The sequence below is a fragment of the Strigops habroptila genome, chromosome 8 (genome assembly GCF_004027225.2).
Source record: "Strigops habroptila isolate Jane chromosome 8, bStrHab1.2.pri, whole genome shotgun sequence".
In the NCBI taxonomy this organism is placed as follows: Eukaryota; Metazoa; Chordata; class Aves; order Psittaciformes; family Psittacidae; genus Strigops; species Strigops habroptila.
In genome coordinates, this window is record NC_044284.2 from 50,975,471 (window position 1) to 50,984,543 (window position 9,073).

The window sequence follows — 9,073 nt, forward strand, 5'->3', positions numbered from 1 at the left end:
CAAATGCTGTGGAGCCTGGAAAAAAACATTTGGAAACGAAAAATATATTAAGCAGGAAACAGATCAATGGCTCTTAATGAAGCTGATTCGGGGCTGCCTGTCGTCGAGGGGCTGGGGCCCGGGAGTCGACACCGATGCCCAGGCTCCACGGCCCTGGCACTCGCCCTCATTAGTGCAATGAGCACCCCTCAGGACAGGAGCAGCAGCCCTGCTCCTGGCCTCAGGAGAATGGTCTGGGGCTGTACGCCCTCTGTGAAGGGCTGCAAGGCTCTTCCTCTATGATTTTTGGGACAGCTTGAGCTCTCCTTGCACAGCTGGAGGACCCAGGGGAGCACAGCTGGAAAAGCCAGCCCTGCACATCTGGAGCCCCCTGCCACCCTGCACAGCTGGAGGGGCACCACCAGGCACAGCTGAAAAACCATCTCTACGCATCTGTAGCACTGGCACAGCTGGAAGGGTGACTGCAGCACGTCTGGCCCATGTGGGGCTGCCCCAAGAGCACCTCCATACCTGTGGGGCTGGAGTGGGGTGGCCAAGGGCTGTGGGCAGCACTGGCTGTGTTTCTCAGTGGTGGTTTAATTCTCTCTTTACACAGGGATGGGACACCGTGGGGCCAGGCTGATTCGCATGAGGGGGCCTGGGGGCTGCGCTGAGGGCTGTAATTGCCTTGGCTGTGCACAGAACATTAGCTGTGCTTCCCAGATATTTACACAGGGGAAAACAAAGTCATAACTCACCATATAAATAATCTCCCAGGCGCGGAGCTCAGGGAGCAGGTGCACCCCCACACTCACACAGCAGCCCCAGCACAGAGCATCCTCCTCCATCTCTATGTTCTGGGAGGCAGAGAGGGCCCCCAGCGAGCTGAGGCGGTGGGGTCATGGTGCTGGGGTACAGCGGTGCAACCCTCTAGGGGCAGAGCGGTGAGAGACCAGGGAATGGGTGTAGGCAGGTGTCCTAGCTCCTGTGCAGAGTGGAGCAACCCCAGATTCCCTCAGATCAGTGGAGCCAGGGGAGTTTTTCAGGTGTCCCACATGCTAATGCACACCCCAAGAGCACCCGTCACCTGGAGCCCAGGCCTCTGAGACTTGTAAATCACCCTGAGCCCTGAGATGCTGCACAGGAAACGGAGACCTCAGCACTGGCCCGTTTCACGCAATACATTTCATTTAATATTTGGCATTTCACTTCGTCTGCTTGACAGCCAGTTAACAAGTTAGCAGGGCATGATATCAATAGCTCCAGACTGCATAGATTAAAATCTGTTTAACCAATAGATCCCAAGAATAAAATAGTAAATGAGGGCAGTGTGACCATGAGGGCTGGGACTCTGCTGAGGCTTCAGCACAGCTGGGAGCAGAGCAAATCCTGTCTGGGCCACCAGGTGACCAAGTGGGAGGACCCTGTGGCTCCCAGTGCTGGCTGGAGCAAGGAGGACACCAGCACAGCCCAGTCCACCTGTGAGCAGGGAGCATGTAGGGCGAGCAGCCCCTCCGCATCCGTTGTCTGCTCAGCAATGGGCTGGGGTCTACAGGGACCACTTTGATTTCCTGCTGCTAAATCCCGGCCCCATTAATGTGATTGCTAGCAGCATGTGGCCCCTAATGGAGAAAGTACACTGCAGCCTGCTGCCTGCCTGGGACAAATTGCAAATCTTGTTACGGGGTTATGTCCAGATTTTAACATGATAATAGCTCCCCAGTTCAATTACGCCTTTGGCTCAGTCCCCTGATGGTCCCCGGGAAAGGGTTAGGCAGCTGCTGTCAGCCATGCTGCTGGTGCAAGAAGGGACAGGGCTTGTGTATGGAACCCCTTTACGATGGCCAGGGTCCACTGAGCTGTCCTTCAGTGGCCTCCACATGGTCCCCCACGATGCCTGGCCAGGGATGAATGTGTGCCAGCCACACTGCCCCCCACACAGCTCCCTGCCTCATGGGCCTGGCTCCCTGTGCTAATCCCAGGGCTGGGCAGCAGCAAATGAAACCCATCCCGAATCTGTTTCCCTCCCGCCACGCAGGGGCACTCGGCCCCCACCAGGCTCCAGCACGGCCACGCTGCTCCCGGTTGGCCACACACAGGCTGCTCCTCAGGCGCCTAGTTAGAGAAAGAGAGAAAAATAAATGGATAAATAATTTAAAATATGCAATCCTTTGCACCTCTTTAGTGCTCTACACTTTCAAAGCCCGGCGTGCCCATTAACTAATGAACCACATCAAATGTGCTCTAGCCTTATGTCTCCCTGTCCTCTGTTTGTACTAGCCTCTCCTGACTCTCTGTCCCTGCTGTCCCCAACCCTTCCCAGGCCCCCTGGCATGTCACAACCAACCTTTTCCCCCAGCTTGGGGCCCTGTGGCAGCAGCCCTGGCCCAGGCAGCCAGCCCCAGAGCAGCACCAGGGGCTGAGGGAATTGGGGTTGGAGAAGAGAAGGCTCAGGGGGCACCTTATCACTCTCTACAACTACCTGAAAGGAGGATGGAGAGAGGACATGGCTGGTCTCTTCTCGCAAGTGACAAGTGATAAGGCAAGAGGTAATGGCCTCAAGCTGAACCAGGGGAGATTTAGGTTGGATATTAGGAAAAATGTCTTCACTGAAAGGATGCTCAGGCATTGGAACAGGCTGCCCAGTGAAGTGGTGGAGCCACCGTCCCTGGAAGTGTTCAAAAACCATGTAGATGAGGCCCTCAGTGACATGGTTCAGTGATGGACTTGGAAGTCCTGGAGTAACAGTTGCACTTGATGACCTTAAAGGTCTTTTCCAACCTAGCTGATTCTATGATTGTATTCTATGACTCCCCCCTTACTGCTCCCACTATCGCTGGGATTACTGGTGAGAACTGCAGTGGAGAGATGGTGAGACTGTCACATCTTAGCTGTCATTACACATTCATTACTCAGTATCTTTTGCAAGTTTTCGAGTGTGTTACGGAGTTAAGACCACGTAAGTACAGGGATCATTTTCCTTCTCCCACCTTCGAAGCACAGCCGCCGCCCCACAGCAGGGTTTAATAGCTGTTTAGCAACACACAGGGATGTTACTCAGCAGGGGGAGAAGGATCCCACGTCCCCAACGGTGACAGATGCGTAAGTGTAAATTACTCAGATCGAGTATTTAACTGCAGAAGTGGTGGGCTGGGGTGTGGGGGTCACACTCACCCCCCCATAGGTACACCTTGCTCCTGCACAGCCCCCCTTGCTCCCAAGGGATGCACAGCTGTGTCACCATCCAGCCCTGTTCCTGGTGTCACAGCCCCACACTGGGGATGCTTGGGGGGCCCCAGCCCAGCTGCAGGATGAGCAGCAGGAGCAGGCAGGACTGGTGCTCATGGGCAGCTGCTGCCTACAGGGTAGCAGGAGAAGTAGGGTTTAGTCCAAACAGCGAGGTGTTTTCAGAGGGCTGGAATTAATAACACAAACCCTAATTTAAAATTATATTAGGCTATCAATTACACCCCGAGCATCCAAGAGCACTGCTTGGCAGCGTCAAATTGCCAGCTGTGATAAATGGTTTTATTGGAATTTCATAAGGTCTGAATTATTTGCAGATAGGAAATTTTCATAGATTAATTAAGATTTTGTAATGAGCTGGAGCAGTTTGCGGAAGCTTTCCCCTCACTGCCGGCCCCGGGCAGCATCGGGGCTCTCCTGAAACTTGTCCGCAGGGTGGCTCTGCCAGTGCCATGCGAGCACTGTGAGGAAAAACCCTTTGTATATGGCAAATTAGCAGAGCTACTTATCAAAACCTGAGTGGCTGGAAGGTTGCAACGCGCTTGGCTTGAGCCAGCACAGCTTCTGCACAGGAGCATCCAGCCTCATTTGTTATGTTGGAGTTCTTCTAATACTTCGGTAAAGAGCAAGTAGAAGAAAAAACACTCAACAGCTTATTCAGATTTTCAAAAGGCCTTTCGACAAGATCCAGCACAGGAGGTTACTATAGAAATTAAGTTGCTGTGGAGCGAGAGGCAAAGTATTGCTACGGATCAAAGGCTCACTGAGAGAGAGAAAACAGAAGGAATAAATGGGCAGTTGTCATCCCTGTGTAGGGCAGCTCTGGGGCTTGCAGGCTCCACTACGGCCACGTGTCACTTCACATGTTCGTGGGGTGTCTGGGGAGAGGAGCAGCACTTTGGAGGCACAATGTTGGAGGTGTATCAGGGTCTGAGAGGCTGTCAGACACAGCAGGCGTGCAGATCATGGCAGAGCTGCAAGGCCACACTGCAGTGAGCATCCCTTGGGGGCTGCTCATGGGTGAATGCAGCCTTGTGCCTCACACCTCGGCACATCACCACTGTGTTTCTTTGCTAACGAGCTGCAGAACTGGGGAGCAGGGGCAGGGCTGCTGGGCAACCCACCCTCCACATCCCTGCTTCTCAGCCACTCCGTGCCACCTCAGTTATCCTACTGGGAATGAGGTTTGGGGCAGAGCCAGCCCTGCTGGTCTCTATCCCCCCATGTTGCCCATGGTCCTCACATGGTGCCTCGGAGTATGGTTTTTGTATGGGGCCATTGATGGGCAAAGCAGTGCCCATGAGGCAGAGCTCTCCTAGCTGGAGCACTCCCCAGGGAGCCACTGCAGGCAGTGCCAGGGCAGCGCTCATGCACAGGCATAAGCAGGAGTGTGGAGACAGTGCCGTGCCTCCCTGTTTCACACAGCTACAACACGTGGTGCCATATGGCACAGCCTGGGCGAGCCTTTGTTCTCTTCTGGGCTCCAGGAGTTTCCACCTCTCCTGCAGCCATCTCCAACTCCCCGTGCCAGGGAAGTTCCCTCCTTCATCTAGCAGTGCTGCCCAAGCCAGCTTGCTGCTTTGTTGTCATGAGCCCGCAGCTCCCTCCCTCCCTAATTGCTAAGAGGCAATTACCCACCCATAAGAGAGATGGCCGTGATTGCAGCAGGTCTGGCTCCACGTCTGGCTGCTTCCCCAGCACCGGAGCCCGGCTGTGCGGAATGGCCTCAGCCCTGCCCAGGCTGCCCCATGCACGGCTGTGGGCCCCGCGTCTGCTCCTCCTGTGAGGGCTTGGGGGGCTTTGTGGGGCAGCAAGGCTGTGGGGTGCAGGTGATGAGTGCACACAGCAGCACTACATGGAGCAGAGTGATGAGCTCACACAGCTCCTGTATGGATCCAGCACTCACTGCCTTGCCAGCCCAGCCATGCTGGTACCTGGGGATGCCCCAATCATAGGCAGCAGCAGCCAACTTTTCCCAGTTCCCAGCCTGCAAACAGGACTCACTCCCAGGACTAGTAATTTCCTGGGGAGGATGGTTGAGGCTCAGCTTAGCTATCAGACAGGCTGTCCCATCCCTGGAGTCACCCTCTGCTCTGCCAGTGCCTGGAGTGGGAAATGCTCAGCACCCAGAAGTGCTGCCTGTGCCCACAGCTCCACCTGTCTGTGGCATGGCAGTGAGAGGGATGCATCCAGGAATGCCACGACCCCTGGTGCTCCATGGGACCCTTTAGCACGTCTCCTAGGTACAAGAAGCAAAGGGGGATTGCCAGGTGAAGTCAAGCAAGCAAGATCATGACGGGTGACTCTGAGTCATCCCCTGGATCCTGGCTGGAGAGGTGCGGATGCAAGAAGAAATCTGGGGTGTGCTCTGGGGAGTGCCCAACTGGCATGTCCCACACAAACACAAGGTCAGTCGGGGTCTGGCTTTTTGGCTGCCCCATCCCTGTCCCCGCAGAGGACCCCAGCCACCGAGGAGGGTGCAGGGCTCCCTGCTCCCAACCCCCAGCCCCCAGAACCTGTTCAGTGGGTAAGGGGCCCCACTGGTGCCTATGCGCAGATAAGGGCGGGAATGTAAATACCCTCCCAGCTCTGGCATCCCAGCTATCTGAAGTAGCAAGTGCCTCCAGAGCAAATTCCTCCCTCTCCGCCTCCCACATCAACTGCGGGGGCCCTCCTGCCCTGATATGCAGGGTTGTGGATGCCCCTCGCTGTCCTGCAGCCCCCCATTTTCATTCACTCAACACATGTGTTTGCCTCCTTCCTCTGTGCCCCCACTCAGCTCCCTAGGAGTCCCCTGGGGCACCCCACATTGTCATCCCTTCCCACCAGGAGCCTCTGTGGAGGATGGTGGTGATCCCCCCCATCTGGTAGCCTCAGCCTCCTGCTCAGACCGGTTTTGCCAGATGAAAAGTCTCTGCCATGCAACAATGCCGGCGGTCAAGGGGCTTTTCTCACTGATTTTTCATTTTTCACTGGTTTTGGCAGCTGGAACGCAGACATGCTGGGGTGGGAGAGGCCTTGGAAGAGGCTTGGAGGGGTTTGCAGGGCATCCAAGCGTGGGGTACCCAAAATATCTGCCTGGTGCTTTGGCTGGTGTCAGGGGATAAAACTCTCCTTTGTGCTCTGAAATAAGTAAAGGCAGCTCCCGTCAGTCGCCTTCTACCTTTTGAGGGCTGGGGGGGACACAGCCCTGCTGCCACTGCAGGGGAGCATATGTTGTAGGGCTTTGGGAGCAACCACTGGTCCCCACTGCTCTCTCCCTCACCTGGCCAGGCTTGGGGTCCCATCCATCCCCCTCGGGGCTGGCCACAGCTGCTCATGTCACTGCCTTCTGATTAGGACTGGGTGCTGTATGTAGCACAGCAGGGATCTGCTCTGCTGTGCTGCTGTGAGGCTGCAAACCACCAACACTCTGAGAAGCAAAATGCACCTGAGGAGAGCCCTGGGGAGACGGAGAGGAAAGGGCACCAGAGGGGACATGGGGACACGGCAGTGGAAGGGGCTCGGTGCAAGCTGGATGCATCACAGCATCGCAAAACGCTGCATCTGTAGTGAGGGAGAACCTGTTGATATGGCAACGCTGCACAGGCAGGAGAGACCTTGCTTCTGTGTCCCCTCCATGTTCTCTCCACAATCCGTGTCCCCTGGAGCTCCCTCGGTGTCCCCAGCCAGGGTGGTCCCTGGGGGCCACAGTTGGGCCAGAAACTGGTGGTGGTGGCAGGTGAAATGCAGTCAGATGAAGCAAAATGCCACATGCAGCGGAAAAATAACCAAGCACTCACACGCAACACAGGGCTTTCAGATCCCGTTTGGATAAGAGCTATGGGTGTCCCTGAGGGCTCCTCTCTGTAGTGCCATTTATACTCAAAAAGGCAACGAGGAGAGGGATGGATGGATGGATGGATGCTGGAAAGAAAAGACAAACCACTCCAGCAGTGTGTGCTGGTGTGGCAGAGCCACAGCCTGAGCCACCCAGCTCAGAGAGGGACCAAACACCAACCAGGTGGGGTGATGAGCTGTGGCCAAGGTTTTCATTGAGAAGAAATTCAATAGCCTGGGAGTCTTCATCAGTATTCACTGAGTCTCTCAAAACAAAGAGAGCACCTGAATTAGATGGCTTGGCAAGTTTTTCTTATGACATACAGTTGAACTGTGGAGCTCATGGATGCCAGGTCTGGTGGGGGCAGATGGTTATCACTTCCCACCTGCCCCATTTTTGCCCTGTTTCTGTGTATCCACAGAGTCATAGAATCAACTAGGTTGGAAAAGACCTTTCAGATCACCGAGTCCAACCTTTATCCCAGGACTGCAAAGTCCTCCGCTAAACCATGTCAATCTATGGGGTCTGTGAGAGCAGGTAGCCCTGGCAGTGCCCACCAGCTTCCCCCAGCCCTGTTCAGCTTCTTTCCTATGCACACTCTTCCACGTGTCCACCAGTGGAGACAGCTTCAGAGCAGCCCTTTTCCCAGGGCTATCCATGTTTCTCAAGAGATGGGCACCATTGTGCGGAGTCCCCTGCATCCCCTCCAGCTTGTTTTTGGAAATGTGATAGTTGTCCTGACTCTGAAAAGCCACAGGATAGCAAAAAGACACCCCTGTCCTGCACCACTGGTGCTCGGGGCTTTGGGGAACGCACAAGGCTCCCCACAGCACCCACCACCACTTCTTGAGAACATTCACAAGGTGGCAAACATGGCCAGGCACATCAGGTATCATTTTGCCGGCTGCCCACACTGATGCTGGAGGGGTCTGGGATGCAGGCATGGGATCACAGCCTGGTGGCACCACCAGTTTTCAGGGCTGGCTTTGGGAAAGGTGCACTTGCACTCGCCCTCGCCTGGGAGTCACTGGTGGTGGCAGACAGTGGCTCTTTAAGATCAAACAGTGCTTAAACTGAAACCTCTGCAGTTTGATGGATGAGGAGTGGTGTTTTCTGCATTTCCAAATGAATTTTTGGTGGCAGGTCTGCTGCTCGCCTCCTCACCCTCACCACAGGCGCCGGCCCTGGACATGCTGATGGCCAAGCTGCCCTCAGGGACATACAGGGCATGCTGGCTGTGACCCCTAGGAAAGGTGAGCACAGACAGCAAGCAAGGAATTGCTATGAGGTGTAATTAAACCAGACAAGGAGTGATTCCTCACTGCACAGAGCTGAGCTGGGCTGCTTTAGAGCATAGTCAGATCCATCTCAATAGCTGCTGAGCCTTTAATCTCACCTGCTAATCCCCTACCTGAACCTTTCCCTTCTTCTTCCAGAGACTTTGGTGCCTTATCACCACAGGGTGGTCTCTTCAGAGGGCCTCCCTGAAGTTTGGTGCCTCCAGCAGTCCCTTTTCTAAGGACCAGAGCTGGTGCTGACACTGCTGCAGAGGTTTCTCTCTGGTGTGGGAGGACAGGGCTGTGTGCCCAGCACCAGCACAGCTCCAGCCATCGCAGTGATGCTCTAGCCGTTGCTTTGGAATGCTCTGGGGTGCATGTGCTGCCCATGGTTTTCCCTCCCTGTGGGCTTGCTTCCTGCCTTGCCATGACCTGCTGTGGCCAATGTTACTCTTGACCCTGGATATGTTTTAACAGCACAGACATGTCCCCCAGGCATGGGGCTGCAAAGGCAGCATGTGCAGTCAGTGCTGATGCAGCACATCACAGCCTCAGCACAGGGACCGCTGGCCCATGCCAGAGGGCTTCTCCTAGGTGGCAAAATGTGTTCGGATGAAAGGTAGGATGGCTCCTTGCCAGCCACCCCAGCAGCATGGTTGATTGATGGACCCCAGCTTGGTTTCCCTCTGAACACCCCTGCCCTCCCTCAGGCACTGAGGTGACTGCAGAGAAGGTGCCTCACCCCAGGAGC